We start from the raw sequence: 23341 nt of genomic DNA on the forward strand, positions 1-23341 counted from the left end.
AGATCGAAAAACATGCACGAGCCAATATTTGTGCTCTTGGTTATGCGTTTCATTTGTTTGTAAATTAAATCATTGGGCAGTTGCATGCAAAAACTATATAGGTTTCCCAGAATTTGAGGACTGGGTGTAAAACAGAGTCGTTTCTCCGTGATTAAGCCTCGCGCCACTATAACGGGAATATTACATTTATTAGGCTCTTCATGGCCTCAGCGTTTGGTGTACTCTAACAGGATTGTTTTCAATCTAGTGCAGCACGAGACTATCATTGAAAAAATAACTAAGAAGATGCTGGAATAAATTGATCAATAAAATATTAAATTAGTAAAGTGAAATAGAAAACGTAGGGGCCGGCATGGCCAGGTGGGTTAAGGCACTCGACTCGTAATCCGAGAATCGCGGGTTCGAATTTCCGTCTCACCAAACATGTTCGCACTTTCAGCTGTGAGGGCGTTACAACGTGACGGTCAATCTCACTATTCGTTGGTAAAAGAGTAGCCCAAGAGTTGGCGGTGGGCGGTGATGACTAGCTGCCTTTCTTCTAATCTTACATTGCTAAATTAGGGACGGCTAGCGCAGATAGCCCACGAATAGCTTTGCGCGAAATTCAAAAACAAACAAAATATTATTATGGTTTAGTCAAGTGCGTTAAAAATATAAGCTGATTGCACGTAACAAAAGATTAAATGCCTGATAAGACATGACAGTTTTTAAGACACGATAGTTTAAAAACTGTCCGACTAAGAAGGAAAGAGACAGATTGTGAAATTTCTCAAAAAGTGTATGATGTCAAAATATATAATATCTGTACCACCTGTTCCCCATTGTAGCTGCTTGCAAAATCGATAAGGCTTAACTCTTACGGGAAAAAAGCCAGATCTTCTTTCACGAACACTGATTGCAACAACAACAAAAAATCAGAATCTGAATCTATACGGAAGATTATTTCGATTCTTATGTAGTAGAACTTGAGAGAAGTGCTGTACAGATCTTTTGTCGTTCCCACAAGTGAATGGATAGCAATATCAGGAAAACCTATAAAAAAAGAGAGAGTCGAAGAAAGTTAACCATTAGCGTTTGTCATTGATACAGTTCAGTAAATATTTCTAACACAGGAATCCACGGACAGTATACACAGACAATAAATGAGTCCTTCATTTCAAAACAGGATGTGATATTCTTCCAGCGATCTTCTAGAAGGTGTAAGATTAGTTATTTCACCCTTACCCCTCCATCTCTCCCTCTCTCTGAATGCGGCTCAGCAATAACTCTAAAGGCACATAACACTAAAAACCTGGTTAAGATTCCCACGCAACACAGATAGCCCATTGCGCAGCTTTGCGCTTAATAACAACAAAGAAACAAACTTCCAGAGTTTGCACTGGACAAGATGTCTTGTAGTGCAAAATCTAAACGTTGCAAAGTTCTTTTCAAACGTACTGTTACCATGACGATAATTTAAACTGTTGGTTTTTGATATTGTATTTCACAACGCTTGAACTATTGTTGCTTGATATTTAATGATGAAAACAGGTTTTAAAAATAATTTTTGTTTTTGTCTCAGTTCCTCCATGCCTACCTTTCTTTATTTGACTTTTCAAATAATGCTTAATTTACAGGAGGATTATGTGTTAGTTATTCAGGCAGTACAAACTTGGTTTAATTTGGGCTATTATATCTTACATTGATCACAACGTAACTGCCGGTTGTTACGAGATCATCAAAGACTTGAGCCCAAATATTCCAACAATTAAAAAACAGGGGAATATTCAACTCAATATATTTATAGAAAAGGCCCGGCATGGCAAGATGGTTAAGGCACCCGACTCGTAATCCGCGGGTTCGAATCCCCGTCACACCAAACATTGTAGCCCTTCCAGCCGCGGAAATTGGAATAATTTCAAATAAGCTTCATCTCTATTAATTTCATCACTGTCAACTCTTTTGGGCTAGAAAATATGTAACTTCTTAAAAATATTTAACTATTACCAATCACTATATTACCCGGCATGGCCAGGTGGTTAAGGCATACGACTTTTAATATAAGATGGGCGCGTGTTCGAATCCTCGTCACACCAAAAATGCTCGCCCTTTCAGCTGTAGGGCGTTATTATATGACTGTCAATCCCTCTATTCGCTGGTAAAAGAGTAGCCCAAGAGTTGGCGGTGGGTGGTGATGACTAGCTGCCTTCCCTCTAGTCTAGCACTGCTAAATTAGGGACAGCTAGCGCAGATAGCTTTCGTGTAACTTCAATTCAAAATTCAAAACAAACAATTTAAATAAATAATAATAAATTTGCAATAGAGTATAATTTTCACAGAAAAGACAGTGAAATAGAATTATAATACATTCAATGTCATATTACAAATACTGGCCTATCAAAAACATCCGAAGACAGTAGAGTGGGTTCAAGAAGGTAGCTAGCTAAATGAATACTAGATGTACTTGCGCAGGGTCCCCAAAATGTTTTGTTTTAAGAGCAAATAAAACAATGAAGAGTAAGGAATGTCTTTATTTCTTACTTTTGAAGTTCACATGTCATGCTATGTTGAAGTCTACAGAAGGCATAATTCTTCTTGTGATTCAAGACATGCCCAAGTGTTATTGAAGTCAGAGCAGTACAAATTATAACATTAAGTGACCCTTATATGCTGTCATTTTAGTATCAACTGACTGACAAACAGCACACTGTTATGTAATTGTGCGAGTGGATAAAACTGGTGCCCTCCGCAGAGAGAAGCCACATAAACAGTTTGTGACGGTTAAGAAGGGTGCGAAATATCAAAGCGTCGTGAATTTTACGAATGCTAGTGAAACGATATTAATACTATATATGTGAAACATTGATAAAACAATAGAGATACCTGATAACGGTTCACTTGTTGCCCACGATGTTATTTAATGGTGAGAGTAACTTTAAACAAACATTCAAACTAACAGAGATACAGTTGAAGTGTTACAAACATTCAAACTAACAGAGATACTGTTGAAGTGTTACAAACATTCTCCAGATAACGAAGAAATTCGGATATAATACGTTTCATCTAATACTTTATTGTATTCACATTTGATCGCATGTGAATTCGCACTCTCTGTTACATCCGTGCAGTGTGAACATGTGCCTGATATAAAAACCATGTATTGTCTGCAAAATTGTTGAAACTGTTCTGTATGGTATAAAGTTCATCAGTATTGGAACTTTAATGACTGGCCGCAAGTTTCGTAAATAGACTGAGAAAATACTGTTCACCCAGTTTAATCGAAACCTCAATGTTGGTCTGTAGGTAGACAGAAAGAGAAACCTGGATGCTGGTCTGTAGGTAGACAGAAAGAGAAACCTGAATGTTGGTCTGAAGGGAGACAACAAAAAGAAACCTGATTGTTGGTCTATAGGTAGACAGAAAGGGAAACCTGGATGCTGGTCTGTAGGTAGACAGAAAGGGAAACCTGAATGTTGGTTTAAAGGGAGACAAAAAAGGAAACCTGATTATTGGTCTGTAGGTAGACAGAAACGGAAACCTGAATGCTGGTCTGTAGGTAGACAGAAAGTGTGTTTTTCTTATAGCAAATCCACATCGAGCTATCTGCTGAGCCCACCGAGGGGAATCGGACCCCTGATTTTAGTGTTGTAAGTTCGTCGACTTACCGCTGTACTAGCGGGGGGCTAGACAGAAAGAGAAACCTGAATGTTGGTCTGAAGGGAGACAAAAAAGGAAACATGATTATTGGTCTGTAGGTAGGCAGAAAGGGAAACCTAAATGCTGGTCTGTAGGTAGACAGAAAGGGAAACCTGAATGCTGGTCTGTAGGTAGACAGAAAGGGAAACCTGGATGCTGGTCTGTAGGTAGACAGAAAGGGAAACCTGAATGTTGGTTTAAAGGGAGACAAAAAAGGAAACCTGATTGTCTACCTGTAGGTAGACAGAAAGTGTGTTTTTCTTATAGCAAAGCCACATCGAGCTATCTGCTGAGCCCACCGAGGGGAATCGTACCCCTGATTTTAGTGTTGTAAGTTCGTCGACTTACCGCTGTACTAGCGGGGGGCTAAACAGAAAGAGAAACTTGAATGTTGGTCTGAAGGGAGACAAAAAAGAAAACCTGATTGTTGGTCTATAGGTAGACAGAAAGGAAAACCTGGATGCTGGTCTGTAGGTAGACAGAAAGGGAAACCTGAATGTTGGTTTGAAGGGAGACAAAAAATGAAACCTGATTATTGGTCTGTAGGTAGACAGAAAGGGAAACCTGAATGTTGGTCTGAAGAGAGACAAAAAAGGAAACCTGATTGTTGGTCTGTACGTAAACAGAAAGGGAAACCTGATTTTTGGTCTGTAAGTAGACAGAAAGGGAATCCTGGATGCTGGTCTGAAGGTTGACAGAAAGGGAAATCTGAATGTTGGTCTGAAGATAAAGAGACTATTAATTCATTCGAGACCGACTGTACTGGCTGTAAAGAATTGTGATGGAAATGTTGTGGCTTGTAATGTATTGTAATATATTGCAGTAAGTACTGGGTGTGGTACCTATCATCGAAGATCGTGCATTTTCAAAAGAAAGAATATTTGTTACTGCCTTTTTCAGCCATGGATATATTTGCTTCCCCTTTTAACATTGTTAAGTACTGTATCATAGATGTCACAACTGAACAGAATGTTGTGACGTGATGATATTTTCAGTAAGGTGTGGTTTGAATATTCGATAGCTTCCTTTAAGCATTACTGAGTCTGGTACAATTATGTCACGAGTTTGAAAAATAAACACCAGTAGAATATTAATCTAAAAGGGTAATTTATTTAACAACGTTTCGAGCCTAAGAGCTTTACTAAGTAATGACTATACAATCACTTAGGAAAATATATTAAAATAATAACGATGATGTATGCGTGTATCCAACGCAGAATGGGCGGTGATAGGCTAAAGTATTGTTGTAGAAAAACAAGTAAAGAATAAGTTACAAATATAGAGTTGTTCGTTTGTTTTTGAATTTCGCGCAAAGCTACACGAGGGCTATCCGCGCTAACAGTCCCTAATTTGCCAGTGTAAGACAAGAGGGAAAGCAGCTAGTCATCACCACCCACCGCCAACTCTTGGGCTACTCTTTTACCAACGAATAGTGGGATTGACTGTCACATTATAATAATCCACGGCTGAAAGGGCGAGCATGTTTGGTGCGACAGGGATTCGAACCCGCGACCCTCAGATTACGAGTCGAATGCCTTAACCACCTAGCCATGCCGGGCCTAACGCGCGTAAAAACAAACTCAAATACTGGAAAGTTTAGAACTTTAAAGAAACGTAACTGAATTAACTTAGAACAGCTTTAGTTTAGTAGAATTATGTAACAACATCCTACATGTTATCGCATTTTAATGAATAAGTTATGTAGCTTTGTAAGGAGAGATTATTACAATTTACTAACGACGAAAACAAACGTTTAGAGTAGAAATGTCCATAGCAATATGAAAAAACAAAATATGCTAAGTTTAGCAAATTACCGATTAGCTTAATACTAAAAAAATAAATGCTAAAAATATGCTTAAAACAGGAAGGTTTAATACTTTGTTTAACTCTTACGCATCATGATGTTTTATCTTATTACAAATACTTTTCGTTTAGCTTTGATTTTTCTTTATAAACGAGTATAATTTCTGGAGGATAATAATAAAAAGTGTATTTTAACCACAATAAAACTTAGTGATCTAAAAATATCACAAATCATGTGAAAATAACTTTAGACTATTTTATAAACAAAATGAGCTTTAGGTTGTAAGATAAAAAATGTGTTTAACTTTATCTTTCTCATACTTATAAGTAGAGTAGTAAAACCAAAGTTTTAACGAATAGTTAATGAATCTTATATCTGAAACGCGAACATCTGGAACAAAGATAAAGTTTTATTACCATCAAGCGTGTTCCACACAATGGTTCTCAAAACTGTGAGGAAATAAACTCTCAAGTGAGACGAGAAATAGCGACTTGTTTGACTGGAGGATTCGGTTTAAAGTTATATTTGCATTGCGATAACAAAGTATTGACTGAAAAAAAAATCATTATGAAGACGGCAAAGATTTTCGTTGTGATTTAGCATGCAAACAATCACGATTAAAAAAAAAACTAGATTGCGACGTAGCACGTCAACAGTCGATGACAAAAAATTGTCATTTTGATGGTTAAGGCAAAAAAGTAAATTGTGATATGACGCGTTAATAATTGCAGTGGGACATTTCTGTCATTTTATTGATTGAGGCAAAGAATTAGTTTGTGACGTAACACGTCAACAGTCGATGACGAAAATTTCTGTCATTCTGAAGATTGCAGAAATGATTTATATTATGATGTAACGTGCATTCGCTTACAGAAGTTTCACATGGATTAACTAATCCGCTTACGATAATCCAGACACGTGCAGGAAAGTAATACTAGCACGTGATCTGAATGTAGTTTCCTTTTGTACTAACAATGCCACTTTTCACATTCCAAGTTGTTATATGATGAATATACTACAAAATTCGTAGTGTTATCAAGACAGTCACGTGCTTAGGGTTAGCGACGGCTTTAAAATTAAAAGTAACCCTTTCTCAAAATTAAAACAAAATACGTCGAATCTATTATTACATGTCAGTTTGTCGCTATAATTTGTATATCAAATAGGATCTTATAAAACCATAGAGAAAAATTCTAATACTCAGTTCCCAATGTCATTATTCTATATAATTAATGTTACATTGAAACTAGCTTTGTGAAATACCATGTGATACAGAGTAGACTAATGCAGTAAAACTGACTTATTATCTTCAACTAAACTAATAGAATACGGAATTTATCGGAATTTTAAATTTTATACTTTTGAAAATGATGGTATCAAATTGCGTATTTAAAAATATAATGATAACAATAAACCCAATAAGTTAAGAGCTTTTCGATGGTAGATCTTCCTTCAGGGATAAATTATCATATGTTATGTTCTGCTAAATATTTTGTTGTTGTTGTTTTCGGAGGCACAACTTCCTTCAGAGATGAATTATCATGTTTGATTAAATACTTTCTGTTTGTCAGTGTAAAGATACACAATGGACTATCTGTACTGTGTAAACTTCACAGATCGAAACTCGAACAAAAGCTTTATAAACCTTCATACTTATTGTCCAGCTACCTAAAAGCTTCAATAAACTAAAGGTTTGATAACAAAATATTTATATTGCAAAAAAAAACATAAGTTAATGAAACTGATCTTGTTTATTTCCTCTAAAATTAAAAAACGGTGAAATACTTAACACTATTTTGTATACAAATATCACAGTATGTTTATATTATTGATTTGTCAAATGAATTGTGAGATCGTTGTAAAATAATAATAACCAGTACATTGATAAACATTAAAACCCACGAGAAATTCCCGGTAAAACACAATGCATACGTTGGTTACAATTCTCACATCTGGTTTAGAGAAATAAAAATGCCACCAGGTAGAGCCCAATACTGCTTCTTCAGCATTGTTTCCCAGCTGGATGTAGAGCTTTATTATGACTGCTTTGTCTGAGTACTTAAGCTCCTTACTCAAACACCTATATCAAAATCAAACTGCGTTCGTAGGTTCTTTTTTACGTCATAGAAGGAACCTCTAGCGACTCTTGTGTATTGTGTACCTTATGTCATGACGATCATAGCTTTGTGAATTACAATTCCATCTATGAACTGAGTCAACATTGTAAAACTGAGCTTTGTTGTATGTGCTGAAAATCCTACTTGGGGTAAATGGTAATAATTTGTTTGTTTGTTTCTGGGTAAACACAAAGCTACACAGTGGGCTATATGTGCTCTGCCCACCACACTTATTGAAACCAAGTTTCCTGCGTTGTACGTCTGCAGACATACCACTAGTGGTTCCACTGTAATAATAATATTAATAAAAATGTTTGTTAGTAATACTAAACTAACGTTTCTCAGTAAAACACGTGAGAGTGTAAAAATGAAGGTAGCTGTAAGAATCTAACTAAAAAAGCGTTTCGATATAGGTCATTTTAAGACTAATCAATTATGTTTCCATTAAAATATTAGTTATAAAAACATTATTTTGGTTGCTTTCCCTTCGTTAAAAGCCCGGTATAACAATGTGATTAAGGTAATCCACTCGTAATTCGAGGGTCGCGGGTTCGAATCCCCGTCACACCAAACATGCTCGTCCTTTCAGCTGTGGGATCGTTATTATGGTACGATTAATTTCACTATTCGTGTTGGCGGTGGGTGGTGATGACTAACTGCCCTCCATCTAGTTTTGCACTGCTAAATTAGGGACGGCTAGCGCAAATATCCCTCGCGTAGCTTTGCGCGAAATTCAAAAGAAACAAACCTTCGTTAAAAACGTAACCTAATTTTGTTTAAAATTAAAATATTGCATACATGTATTTCGAAGACTTAACACATTTACAATTTTGCTTGTTCTTAAACACAAAGCTATACAATGGATTGTGTGTACTCTGTCCACCACGGGTATCGAAACAAGAACTTTAGCACCTTAATCTTAGAGATTTGACGTTGCGCCACTAGAAAAAAGCACAATTTTAGAACAAATAATTACATTTCACTACGAAACTACAATCCTCAATACATAGAAATGGAACATCAAGTATTTCACCTCCTAACACAAAGCAGCCCCACGGTAACACAGCGGCATGTCTGCGGACTTACAACGCTAAAAACGGGTTTCGATACCCCTTTGTGTAGCTTTGTGTTTAATTACAAACAACAACGACACAAAGTAAACTTATTTTAAAATCTTCAAACTCTAAATGTTATAAAATCTAAAAACCTTATTAACCTCCAAGCTCAGCTAACGGTTGAGCCTTAACTTAGTGAATAAAAACTTCAAATGCGTTTAACTTTACCAAAATTGGGCAACACTACATGTCGGTCCTCAATGTTTCCCACAAAACGATCTGGGAAGTTATTTCAACTGTCTCGGTTGTTTTAGTTTCCATATGATATATTTTTGAAATTATCTGTTTTTAAAACTATAACTGTGCTCTTAAATGTTGAATTCGTTATACTTAGTGTTAAATCACCGAGTTTGATGTCATCTAATGTTTCTCCTAGGCAGTAGACATAAATTCCTATTTTCTGTTGTCATTCCATTTGCTATAGGAACGTTATCGCGAACAGCATTCCTACGTGACAAAACTATTCATTTCTTAAGAACATAACTGTAAATATTCTATGTATGAAATTGTCATATACATTCAGTGAGAAGGTGGAAAATATGTTACGATAATAGGCTTCGAATTCTTTATCACCGCCCTCTACAAATTGCAATAAACATTTCAGAGAAACATATTTTTAAAAACATTATTATTTTCAAATTTATAATGAAAATTTCCTCGACAATAATCTTGACGCTTACTTGAATCGGAAAAATATCAAAATGTGAGATTTAACTACAGGAATTGAAACTTCTTTATATTTGAGAATAAATTGTCAGAAATGAGGTTTACCAGTTGCAAAACAATCTGTAAACTCACCTTATATTTATTAGTCTTATAACATTATAATGTAATATTCAATCCCACTATTTGTTGGTAAAAGAGTAGCCCAAGAATTGGCAGTGGATGGTGATGACTAGCTGCCTTCTTTCTAGTCTTACACTGCTAAATTAGGGACGGCTAGAGCAGATAGCCCTCGTGTAGCTTTGCGCATAATTAAAAACAAATCAAACCATTTAAATGATTTAGAGAACTCAAACTTTTATCAAACATATTACTCTAACATATTCCTAGTTCTTCCCAACAAAACTACACATTATTACAGGTTAATGTATAATAGCTAAATAGTATAATGTATAATCGTTAGAATGTTGTCTTTACAGTCGTAATCGCATCATAACCAGACGTCATACTTTAGCTTACGACGAAACCAAATTGTACAGTTGTATTAATGAATTATAATCTTTTTTTTTTAAAAAAAAAAAAAAACATTTTCCATAAACATTCAATGTTATTTAATTGCATAGTTCTGGGGATTTGGTGCGGAATATCTCTTAGTGGCTCTGAATCGTTTCGGAATAACGAAACGTTAATAAAACGTAAAGCCGGAAATTAAAGAACAAATATACTAAAACATTTCCCACTTTTAGCAAGAACGCGTAATATTCTAATTAATATTTATGACAAATTTATTAATTGGTCAGTGTAACGAACCTGATAATTCGTAGCAGTAAAACTTCTTTTTATACCCCCCCCCCTTTAATATTCCTGACGAAAAACGATGTACCTCAAAACAACTTGTTTTTTTTCTTGGTTGATGTTTCGTTACGTTGAAATAACTCGTTTTCATTTCGTATACGCCTGTCTTATTGTTTTATTTTAGGATCTGTTTTGTGTGCAAGTGGTGATGTTGGCTAATCATATATACACAATGTAGTGTATCTGAACTATAATAGAAACTTAGAGTTTCTCTGATTGTAGCTTTTATTGTGGCAGTAGAGATTTCGTTATTTAGTACGATAACAAGTCTAATTACATCATAGGTGTAGCTGTTCCATTAATAATAACTTTGTGAACAACTTTGTTAAAATAGTACCCTGAACACACACTGACACTTATTAAAAATCTGAGTCTAATGGTTGAAGGCGCTCGAGTCGCCCTTTCAGCCGTGGGGACGGTATACTGTAATGATCAGTTCTACTATTCTAGGGAAATTAGGAGCACAAGAGAGCGGTGGGTGGGTTACTTCTTCCCTAGTCTACTACTCCTAAATTACAAACGCCGAGCGCAGGTAGCCTTGTGATCCCTGTTTTGTTTGGCTTCTGGTCTCATCTTCACTATTTCAGAGTAAGTCTTTGTATTGGTAAGCTGGATCTTTAATTTGTTCCTCATGAATTTGGTTCTTCGACTGTAATATGCATGTATTTCAGTTTTTTGTTGGATGAAGGTTCTGGTCCGATTTCTGTTGAGGGTTGGTTGTTTTAGGGCTTCCAGCAAGCATGGTAAATTGAAGGACACTGGGACTTCCGTGGCAGGAGGCTACATGTGGGTCATTACAGTGCCAGTCATTACAGTTGATTGAACAGGTATCTTCTCGTCATCACTAATTAGGTATCTTCTTTATTTCTTGGAACATTGGATAATGATCTCCACAACTGATGTACTTGAGCCTGGCATTGTATATATTTTGTGTGTGACCAAATGTTTCACAGATGAAACATTGCAGAATTGGCATAGCTGATTTAGCGACTTCGATGATATGATGTATAAATCTCAGCTTAATATTATTCTTGGCCAGTTGATCAGCTTGTTTAAGTTCAGGGAACGTGTTCCTGACAAAACTATTAATTTCCCAGTCTTAAGACATCTATTCTTTTTGTTATGGTTATGAGTAGCCTTGACTATCAAATTCTCTGCTATCTTTATTTCCTCTGGAATATGGGTTTGAGTGACACTCTTGATGATTATTGCCCTTTCGTCCAGGAAGACATTAGGAACCTTCGGTCTTGCCAAGGGTGGAACTTGTATCAAGTGTAGCCATCTACAGGGTACGTCAAGTCTCTCAGTTCATAGCCTTCCAGTGGGTTTAACAGCAGTGATACCTGAGTTTCTGTAAAAGATTAGGATACCTTTTACGATATTGATGTTGGTGGCTTTAGCGACCAGTCTTTGCTGGTTGTAATTGTGGTGAGTTGGCTGTTAGTGGTAGTGGAATTCGGAGCACTGAAGGATCCTGGTTCTTCTGACTGATTGATTTCTTCTTCTTCAAGACAGGGTTGAGTGGTAACGCCGGGAATTTATTTATGATAAGGCTTGATGATATCGTATGGAACCTTACTGGTGTATTTGATAGGGATGATCTCTGGGTTACTATCCAACTAGCCATCGTCTCTGAATTTGGATATACCGTGTTTCTCCGATAATAAGACCTACCTATAAAATAAGACCTAGTGTGATTTTTGGGGATAGTTTTAATATAAGCCCTACCCTTAAAATAAGCCCTAGTTAAGAGTGGCAGGAAGAGGAAAGAAATAAAAAAAATTAATGTATTAATTAGTTTAATAGTTAGTTAATTAGTTTGTTTAAGTATCAATTAGTTAGTTTAATAGTTAGTTAATTAGTTTGTTTAAGTATCAATTAGTTAGTTTAATAGTTAGTTAATTAGTTTGTTTAAGTATTAATCAGTTAGTTTAATAGTTTAATAATAGTTTATTTTAAATGGTTAGTTTAATAGTTTTACTTTGTAACTTCATTTTTTTAATATATCAAAATAAGACATCCCCCGAAAATAAGCCCTAGTGTCATATTTTGGAGTGAAAATTAATATAAGCCCTGTCTTATTTTCGGAGAAACACGGTAGTTGCTTCATAGGAAAGAGTTGTGTGGCCATTGATCGTGTGTCTGTCCGTGCCGAGGCCAAGTAAATGACGTCATTTTAACCCCACATAGTGACGGGTGAAGTTAGAAAATAAATACCTCTTAAAACGGTCGTTGAATGATCTTGAATGAAAAAAAACAAGAGAGGAAACATAACTATCTGAAGTGCGTCAGTATCTTTTCTCCTCTCTTTTCGTACCTCCTGCTGTTGAAGTTTCCTTAATTCTGTCCACGAATGGCTCGAATTTGCAAACAAAATTAACCTGTGTAGATATAAAGGCAAGACACTCTCTCCTGGCAACTAGATGGGTCACACATAGGCTACGAATAAGTATAATTTTATGACTAGAATCTACTGCATTTCATTTGGGGCTGGTATTACCAGGTGGTTAGGAAGTTTGACTCGTAATTTGAGGGTGGTGAATTCAAATCCCCGTCACACCAGACATACTCGTCCTTTCTGCCGTGGGTTCGTTATAACGTGACGGTCAATCCCTCTATTCGTTGGTAAAAGAGTAGCCCCAGGGTTGGCAATGGGTAGTGATGTCTAGCTGCTTTCCCTCTAGTCTTACACTGTAAAATTAGGGACGGCTAGAGCAGATAACCCTCTTGTAGCTTTGCACAAAATTCCAAAAACAAACAATCATTTTATTTCATTTATCTATTCATTATTTTCTTTCTGCTTACATGGCTGAATAAGTATTGCCTTTGAATGGTCTTCTATTTGTAATGAAATTAACTCTTTAATTATTATGAGTTTTCTATTTTCATTTGTAGATAAGCAGTAAAATATTAAACATGTACCTTCATCTGTAACTCTGCATTACAAATAAGATTCAAGTTGAGAAGTTGTTTATGAACTTAGTAGTATAACTAAATACATTTTGATCACGAGTTAAATAGCTCAATTCATTTAAATGTGACGTATTCAGTGTTAGTATTCATATAAGCAAAGTGTGCGAAATTATAAATTTGAAATAGCTATTTTATTTTTTGTACAAGAGAACATTGGACTTTGTGAGCTCAAAGAAAGTTTGTCGTCTTTCACAAAATAAACAATCGGTGAAATTTATTAACCAAGTCGCAGGAGTACGTAATTTCTGTAGTATATAGTTTTACTAATATTAAGTAGCACCAAATTACAAGTCTTAACTGACAGTACAAAGCTTTAATTGTTGCTGTTTTACTGATATTAAGTCGTACCAAATTACAAACTTTAACTGACAGTACAAAGCTTTAATTGTTACTGTTTTACTAATATTAAGCGGTACCAAATTACAAGTCTTAACCGACAGTAGTAAGCTGTAATTGTTGCTGTTTTACTAATATTAAGTAGTGCGAAATTACAAACCTTAACTGACAATACAAAGCTTTAATTGTTGCTGTTTTACTAAGATTAAACAGTAACAAATTACAAACCTTATCTGACAAACAACACAAAACTTTAGTTGGTCTTATATTACTACTATTAAGTAGAATGATTTTCAAGTTAAGTTGTCGACAGATTAAAAAAAAACGTTTTAAATTGTTATGTTAAAGTTTGTATTGGTGATTTTTATATCGTTTTCTGGCCACATGTTCTGTTGTTGTTTAGAATTTGGTTGAAAGAATTTAACAAAACTGAAGTAAAAAAATTATATTTTATAATTTTTTTCAGAAATCCTTCAAGAGTGGGAGGACCAGATATCCAATCCTGAACACCGTCTTGGAGGCAAACAATCAACTTCTCTTGGTGGTTGGTACACCACTGATAGTTCATGTGTAATTTGAGTTCAACATTTATTATTTTCACCTCCAGCCAGTTGACCAGTTCTTGAATAATAAAAAAAAAAAACAATTATTAGTCTGGTTTACCTCGATTCGAGACGATTTTCTATTTGACAAAATATACTTGTTTCGAATGGTCCTGATTATGGGAATTATTTATTTATTTTGAATTTGTTTTGTTTGGTCTTTAAACATTTATTGCAATATTTTATTCAGATGTTTTTAGTTGTTATTATTCATTTTTTTGTTAAAAAGCCATACTATTACACAAAACATTTGAACTATATCTGATTTATTTGTTTTTAATTCTGATTTTAATAGAAACAAAGATGAGTACTTTGAACTCGACGTATGTTTATTTTGTAGGATATTGTAAACAAACCATTATTAATATCTGATATTATAAATATTAAGTTTTTACTCTAAATAATTCAATATAAATTATTTATACTAGGTAATCTTAGTTTTGTTGGGAAGAAATCCTGTTTTAGAAATGTGTTTAAATACATGTTCACATTTAAGTCTAATAATATATTTGAAAACTTTCTAGCCCTTATTACTAACAGTAGTGCATCTGGTAATGTCTGAAGAAATGGAGTAGTTCTGTGGTATTTACTCGAACGGACACTGATGTTTAATTACCTTTACTATTATGTACCTGTAAATACACGCATTTCTACCTGAGCAATGACTCTTTTTCTGGTATATTATCGTGATGGTATACCATTACAATATTTTTACACGGATTGATCTAAAACTTGAACTGGATTGATCCAAGACCCAATGTGGTACAGGTAACATTTGGATTGATCCAAGACATCAAGAAATCACGATAGGACTTACACTTTGATTGATCCAAGAGACAATATGGTACAGCTAATATTTGGGTTGATCCAAGACATCACACGGTAAAACTTACACTTGGATTGTGTTTTCAAGATGGCTGGTAGGGGTATTAATACATTAATTAAAATAAAGTACAGAATAATGTTTCGACCCTCTTAGGTCATCTTCAGGTTAACCTGAAAATGGCCAAAGAAGAACGAAACGTTGTTCTGTACTTTATTTAATTAAACATGATACAACTTACATGTGGAGTTATATTAGACACTAACTACACATGGATTGGTTTAAGACAACACACGACACAGCTTACATGTGAAGTTATACTAGGCACTACCTATACATTGAATGAATTAATACAACGCATCATACATTTTACACATGGATTAGTCTAATCAACAAATCGTTGTGAATACAGATTAGTAAATATGGATAATTTTTGCATCTTTCATATTTTTATTTACCCTGAATGTTAGTTAGATCTAATTGGATAAACTGTATGTGATGATTAGATTGGATAAGGCATGTCTTTAAATATGTTTTAAGTTTGCTATTCATTTAAACTATATTTATGGAAAATGGAATATCTTATTTGATATCAGTTTCCCTGATGATATTTTTCCACAGAGTTCTAAGTAAAGTATACAGTTTGCAATGCATATTTGTATGTACCAATTTTCATTGTGATTCGAAAGTTTTTAGTTTTACTGTGATATAATCCTAGACACTTTATTAAAAAACAAAAAACAGGCCTTGAGCACGAGTTGCAAGAACATACACAGAGAGAGCCTTGACCTAATGTATCTCAATACGTTGAAGTAACTACACTTTGACAATACAAGGTGATAAATTACACATCACGTGCTACGTAAACAAAACTATGATTCACTTGCTCCATAGAAGCCATTATAACAATATAACACTTCATCACGTAACGTAAACAAAACGTGAATGCAAAGCATCATTTTTAGTATGTCGCACATTCAAAGAAATGTGACTAAATTAGTTACTCCGTAAAACCTTCATGTACATGAAGATACCTGTAGGTAGATTTGTAATTGAAAATTTCACCAATTACAGCAAAATCTTACCAAAGCATATATAATGACAAAATATAAGATTAAACTAATATAAATAGTGTATATAACCTGATATCAATTTATATTAAACATTCAGTACTTGGTATCCTGTCGATAGGTTATTGATGTAACACACAGTGATTTCATACAAACTTATCAATATAAGGTACTGCAATCCACCTATAGTAGCTGGTTTAGGGTCGTGGTAAACAATTTTCCGTCTGAGCTCTGCCAATTGTTCTCAATGGAATTACAATCTGAAGACTTTACTGGTGATGACTTGTAACTTTCTCCTCTAAAATGATGGCAGTGGCAATGTCATCCTGAAACACACAGTTATCGACAAACTTTGTTCAAGCATATGGCAGAAATATCGTTTCCATGCAATAACTTTAAGAGGCATCACTGATGTTTATCTGAAAAATATGAAGAGCAGCTTTTGCACTGTGATGAATGGTAATAGCTGCCCAAACATGTACTATACCACCTCCTGTGTATTCCTCATCTAATTTCTAGGAGAACGACAAACAAAAATCCTAACAACAGCTTTAGCAAGCCAGTAAAGGGACTCATCTGAGAAGATTACATGACAAAAATAACTTTGTTTGGTTAATTCTCCTATTCTGGATATCCTGGAATTAACGTGCTCATGCCGTTCCTGTCGTAGGGTTGTTGCAAAATTTCTTTCAACCTTAACGAATTAACCTGAACGAAACACACCGTCATCTCGGGTAGTAGCATGTTTTGACGACTGTTAGTAGACTTTCTTGAAACAGTGTATTCTATAGTCTTAAAACGTTTGAGGACGCTGGATACGGTATACTTGGGGACACTACTGTTCTAGTAATGTCAGTTTGCTTCAAACAATTTCTGAACAGTTGAAACATTTGACGCTCTATAACTTCTGACACGTAACGAGGCATAACTTTACATCAAGTACATAGAAAATGTTTGAACAAAGAGTTGATCGGTTTTGGAAAATATTATACCAATAGCATACCCTTTTATACATACTACGAATTAAAATTTAAAATAGCCTGAAAATGAGCTAAATGATAACTTAAATTTAGAATAATTATCGATATGTATTCTATTTATGATACATAAAATTTCTTTTTTAATACAAATATATTTTAATATACAAACAATAATACAATTTCCAATTATGATTATTACAAATAATAGTCTATATGTAAATGTTTTACAAATTTGTAAACAATATCAAGTCTTCTTTCTGGCTTAACTTACTTGATGTCTTATGGAGGGTTCACGATGAACGAGTTAATTCCATATTGATGTATACACAATTCACTTAATAGAGAGCTAGCTAGCTAGCTCTTCGCTGATCACACCTCGTGTTTTAGACTGCTGGGGTTGTTTAATGTCTTCATAAAAATAGTAATGTCCGACGAGAATCCGCTGAGGTTAAAATGGTTTCTATTGCTCGAAATTTATAAACGTTTCTGGCCAAATATCTGAAGTTTCCAATTAATGAGCGTTCGTCATTGTTATAGTTTTGAGGGTTACAGTATACCAACTATAGCAAACCAACACTACATACTGTTTCTTAGCGTGTCACTTGGTTATATTTACAGGCGTGAGGAGAGTTTCTAGAACTTTCAGCCTGCACAACAATACAAACAATACACTAGTGTTTATGTACAATACCCGCCTATTCACTAAGTTGTATTTATATTTAGAAATGTAAATTTAACTTAAACAAGCATCAACGTTAAAACAGATGTATGACAGTACATCCGTCAAACAATACACTAGTGTTTATGTACACTGATAGTATCCTACGACATAGATCAGGTGTGACAAGGTAGGTTAAGGCGTTCGACTCGTAATCCGAAGGTCGCAGGTTCGAATCCCTGTCATACCAAACATGCTCGTCCTTTCAGCCGTGGGGCGTTATAATGTTATGACCGATCCCATTATTCGTTGGTAAAAGAGTAGCCCAAGAGTTGGCGGTGGGTAGCGATGACTTTTTCTCTTTAGTCTTACACTGTAAAATGAAAAATAAATATACGCAAAAGTTTAACATTTTCTTTGGTAAAATTTAATTGAGCCAGAACCTAAATAGTGCTATGCAATAGAGCAGTATGAACTTACTCGGTTGGTCTAATTGTTTGTTTTTAAATTTTGCGCAACCCTACGCGAGGGATATCACTTGCCAGACACTCGGTTACACGTAACTCATTAAAAATAAAATAAAAAGTAATAGAAATAGAAAAAAAATTGAAACAGAATTAGCGATGAATATGTAACAAGTTGAAACATGTTATTGCAGTAAGATATTATAATTATTACTGAAATTAACTTTAAAATCGTTTATAATTAGTTTTCCCAACATTCGTTTATTTCCCTTGTTAAAGTCTAAGTTCTGCCTGTATCAAATATAACGGCAACGAAATTTTAACACGAGGACCACACTAATGTATTGGTCCTGTAATGGTCTGGTGGTTTAGACGATTGACTCTGAATAGAAAAAGCTGAAATGGAATCTATCTTTTGTTTGTTTGTTTGTTGTTGAATTTCGCACAAAACTAGTCGAGGGCTATCTGTGCTAGTTGTCCCTAATTTAGAGTGTAAGACTAGAGGGAAGTCAGCTAGTCACCACCACCCACCGCCAACTCTTGGGTTACTCTTTTACCAACGAATAGTAAGATTGACCGTCACATTATAACGCCCCTACGGCTGAAAGGGCAATCTCAGTTCCTAACGAAACACGGATAATTATAAAACACAACAACAATAAAACATTGTTTCTGTGAAGTGTTACAAAAAACATGTTAATAACCAGTCCCTGTGGTAGGAGGATAAAAAAAAATTAAAATGTAATATCTGTTGTGTGGAGTGTAAAACAAAAAATATAATATCTGTGGTGTGAAGTGTAAAACAAAAATTATAATATCTGTGGTGTGAAGTGTAAAACAAAAATTATAATATCTGTGGTGTGAAGTGTAAAACAAAAATTATAATATCTGTGGTGTGAAGTGTAAAACAAAAATTATAATATCTGTGGTGTGGAGTGCAAAATAAAAATTGAAATATATCTGTGGTGTGGAGTGTAAAACAAAAATTATAATATAATATCTGTGGTGTGGAGTGCAAAACAAAAATTGAAATATATCTGTGGTGTGGAGTGTAAAACAAAAATTAAAATATAATATCTGTGGTGTGAAGTGTAAAACAAAAATTAATATAATATCTGTTGTGTGAAGTGTAAAACAAAAATTATAATATAATATCTGTGGTGTGAAGTGTAAAACAAAAATTAATGAAATATCTGTTGTGTGGAGTGTAAAACAAAAATTGAAATATATCTGTGGTGTGGAGTGTAAAACAACAATTAATATATCTGTGGTGTGAAGTGTAAAACAACAATTAATATAATATCTTTTTGTGGAAGTGTAAAACAACAATTAATAATATAATATCTGTGGTGTGGAGTGTAAAACAACAATTAATATATCTGTGGTGTGGAGTGTAAAACAACAATTAATATATCTGTTGTGTGAAGTGTAAAACAAAAATTAATATATCTGTGTGTGGAGTGTAAAACAAAAATTAATATAATATCTGTTGTGTGAAGTGTAAAACAAAAATTATAATATAATATCTGTGGTGTGAAGTGTAAAACAAAAATTGAAATATCTGTGGTGTGGAGTGTAAAACAAAAATTGAAATATATCTGTGGTGTGGAGTGTAAAACAAAAATTAAACTTATTATTTACAAAACAACTAAGAAAAAGTATGTAAACAGTTTTGATTATATACATGGGTTTGCTGGTGACTGTTTCACTGCAATGTTTTTAACAGAAAACAACTCAATATATTAAGACTAAATTGTTAACATAATTGCCAACAGTTTTCTTCTGTGGACAAATATCTCACACAACAATAAACATTAGCTAAAAACTTATCAAATATAATATTTATCACATCCTCTGAACACAGTATTAAGTTCTTGAGTAATTAAATTTATGTGTTGTATACTTTAAACATAACTACTGACATTTATTTTTCCTGAGAATCGATACTATTACTCTGGTTATGTGCCCATATTTTTACGCTAATAAAAGGTACAATAAATTCTCACAACAGGGTGTGCCTTTCATCTGCAGCGATACCCAACGAAATTATACATCTTCATTCTGTATCTATGCGGTACATTTATCTCAAGAAATAGTGTTTGAAAGAGAAGTCATATATATATACACCTATGTATTGATTTGTATGACATTTTGCTGACTGACGTATAAAATGTATTTTTCTTAGTTTCGAATGTGTTCTTAAATAAGAAAGAAAATCTTTAATGCGCTATTTAAAAAGTCATTTCCCTACAAGTATCTTTCTTTTACACTTTGTTTTACTGTTATTTTCCAAGTCACTTTTACAATAGTATTTCAAAATCAATAGTTGATTAATGTAACACGTTGAATTACTAAGGCTGACAAACCTTTATTAAGCTGTTAATAAAGTATACATTTTATTTTAAACGGATTCATTATTAAAGTAATAATTTGCTGATTTGGGAAGATTCAATCATTTCCAATTTTCATCCTCTTTGCTCAGTATAAATTAAAGATTAAAACTTAATATCTAGTTGCATAAACAACTGTAATCAATTAGCGATTTTGTTGTCTAAACTTCCAATCTACACATTTAGTTTAAACTTCCGGTTGTTATCGGCTTTTTTTCGGTTTATTTTCCGTTGATTAAAATATTATTGTAATATTAAATTCACCAATGTAATTTATATCAAACACTTAATAATGTTGTTTAATGTCTTACATATTCATCTCTCCAAAAAGATGATAAATCTCACCTACAACAGCTTGATATGTCCCCCAACGTGTTTAGATGTATGATAGCTTGTTTGTTTGGAATTTCACGCAAAGCTACAAAAGGGCTATCTGCGCTAGCCGTCCCTAATTTAGCAGTGTAAGACTAGAGGGAAGGCAGCTAGTCATTGCCATCCACCACCAACTCTTGGGCTACTCTTTTACCAACGAATAATGGGATTGACCGAAACATTATAACGCCCCCACGGATAAAAGTGCGAGCATGTTAGGTGTGATGGGGATTCGTACCCGCGACCCTAACCACCTGGCCATGCCAGGCCACGTCATTTTTAGTAACCCGATTACTCCTTTAGATAAGTTTCGCCAAGTACATATTTCTATGTTACATCTACAAATGGCATAGAACAATAAATATTTCGTCTCTTAAGGTTTTTCTTCATCCAACGAGTAGACATCTCTAAGGTTCTTCATAGGTAATAATCACTTTAAAATGATGTTCGTTTTTCATGAAACTTCATTCTCTCCGAGGCATTATGTATTTCACAACTCTGTGTCCACATTTTAAGTCTCAGTTAACACTGTGGTTTCCGTTGTCGCATAAAACAATAAAGATTTTATTCTCTGAATTTTGTGCAAACCCTGCTTACATACTAACCTATCTTCTAAAATTTCAGTATATTCATTGGTCCATACACTCAGTTTTTTTTTCCCACAAACACATATTCGTCTCATGATATCTGTATGATTTAAATACTCAGTGGAAAGGACAGGACTAAAATTCAACACGTTGTTTGTATTTATTTCTAGAGCTTTCGTCTCCTTCTAAAGCTTTTACAGTTAGAAAGATTTTTCAATTTTAGAGGTTTCACAATAAAGTTTTTGAAACGAATATAAACAGCTTGTCTCGAACTGTTTGTTTCTTTCCTAGGCTCAATGTTGATATTATTTGCAATGTTATTGAACAAAGCGTAGCATAAGGTCCAACATCATAATTATATTAGTTTTACATAAAACCAAAAATAAACATTTGGTCACGGATTTCACATAAGGTTTCGTTTCTTATCGATAAACAAATAACCTTTTCACTGTATATAAATGACTATGTAGTTTTTGCTGTTGCATAATTTTGTTATTTTACTTATACAAAAAAGCAATAAAACTTCACTTTGTATGAAATATCGTAGACAAAACCTTCAGTTTAAAATATTTTCTCCTTTATTGGAAACATTGATTTTTTTACTTGTCCTTATATGATTTAAAACAGCTTAGTTTATATAACCGTGAAGTATGCATTGAATAACATATATATATATATATATATGCACGGCTAAACTTTCACAGCAAAGTCCTTTTATATGAAATGAATTGGCCTGGCATGGCCTAGCGCGTTAAGGCGTGCACTTCGTAATCTGAGGGTCGCGGGTTCGCGCCCGAGTCGCGCCAAAACATGCTCACCCTCCCAGCCGTGGGGGCGTTATAATGTGTCGGTCAATCCCACTTTTCGTTGGTAAAAGAGTAGCCCAAGAGTTGGCGTTGGGTGGTGATGACTAGCTGCCTTCCCTCTAGTCTTACACTGCTAAATTAGGGACGGCTAGCACAAATAGCCCTCGAGTAGCTTTGTGCGAAATTCCAAAACAAACAATGAAATGAATTATTCTAGTTACCCTCCTTAAAGTATTACTTGGAAAATCAGACCACACTAACATTACCACTAATTTTCAATAGCTACATTAAAATTGAATATGGTTATTTGAAAGTATTGTTCTTAACAAAATACACTTGATGATAGTTTGATGTGAAAATATTTATTTTGTTAGAAAAGACAAAAATTTATAAACAATTAAATATATTGCTTCATTAATTTTAATGTGTGCTACAAGTTTCAAAACCGAAATTATCAATTATGAATTTGCGATACACACAGCAATTATTACTTTTTTTGTGTATGTGCCAATCTCAAAGTTAAACAGCCAAGTTTCAGACTTGGAAAGCTCACGTATAGCCGTTCCTAATATTGAGTTACCTAACCAGAGGAAAGAAAGTCAGCCAGCACCATCTATCATCCCAAAAAATCTGTCTAGCTCTGAGCTGAACGCGGGATTTATTGTCACCATTAGGCCGTATTCTGTCCAGAATACTAGAAAATATGGATAGTTTTAATGTTTCTACAGCTTATTATCAGCTAAAGCACCATATGCGACTTGCTATTATAATTGTACTAATCAAATCAATATATTAATATCATTTGCCTAACCTACTAAATAAATATTGAATCACTCAATATTTTTTTTATGTTTTAGTTATTTATATCAGTTCTTTGCTTTCTAATTATTGACTCAGCTTACTACTTGGTTATATTTCACTAGATCCTTTCGCTATTTCATTTTCTTAAGTTACACGTTCAATTCTTTACATCTAATTACTAGGTGGATTCCTTATTTTCAAATTATTTGATCCGTTGTAACTTTCATTTCATCGGATTCTTTTCTTTTAA

This window comes from Tachypleus tridentatus, chromosome 2 (assembly GCF_004210375.1).
Source record: "Tachypleus tridentatus isolate NWPU-2018 chromosome 2, ASM421037v1, whole genome shotgun sequence".
NCBI lineage: Eukaryota > Metazoa > Arthropoda > Merostomata > Xiphosura > Limulidae > Tachypleus > Tachypleus tridentatus.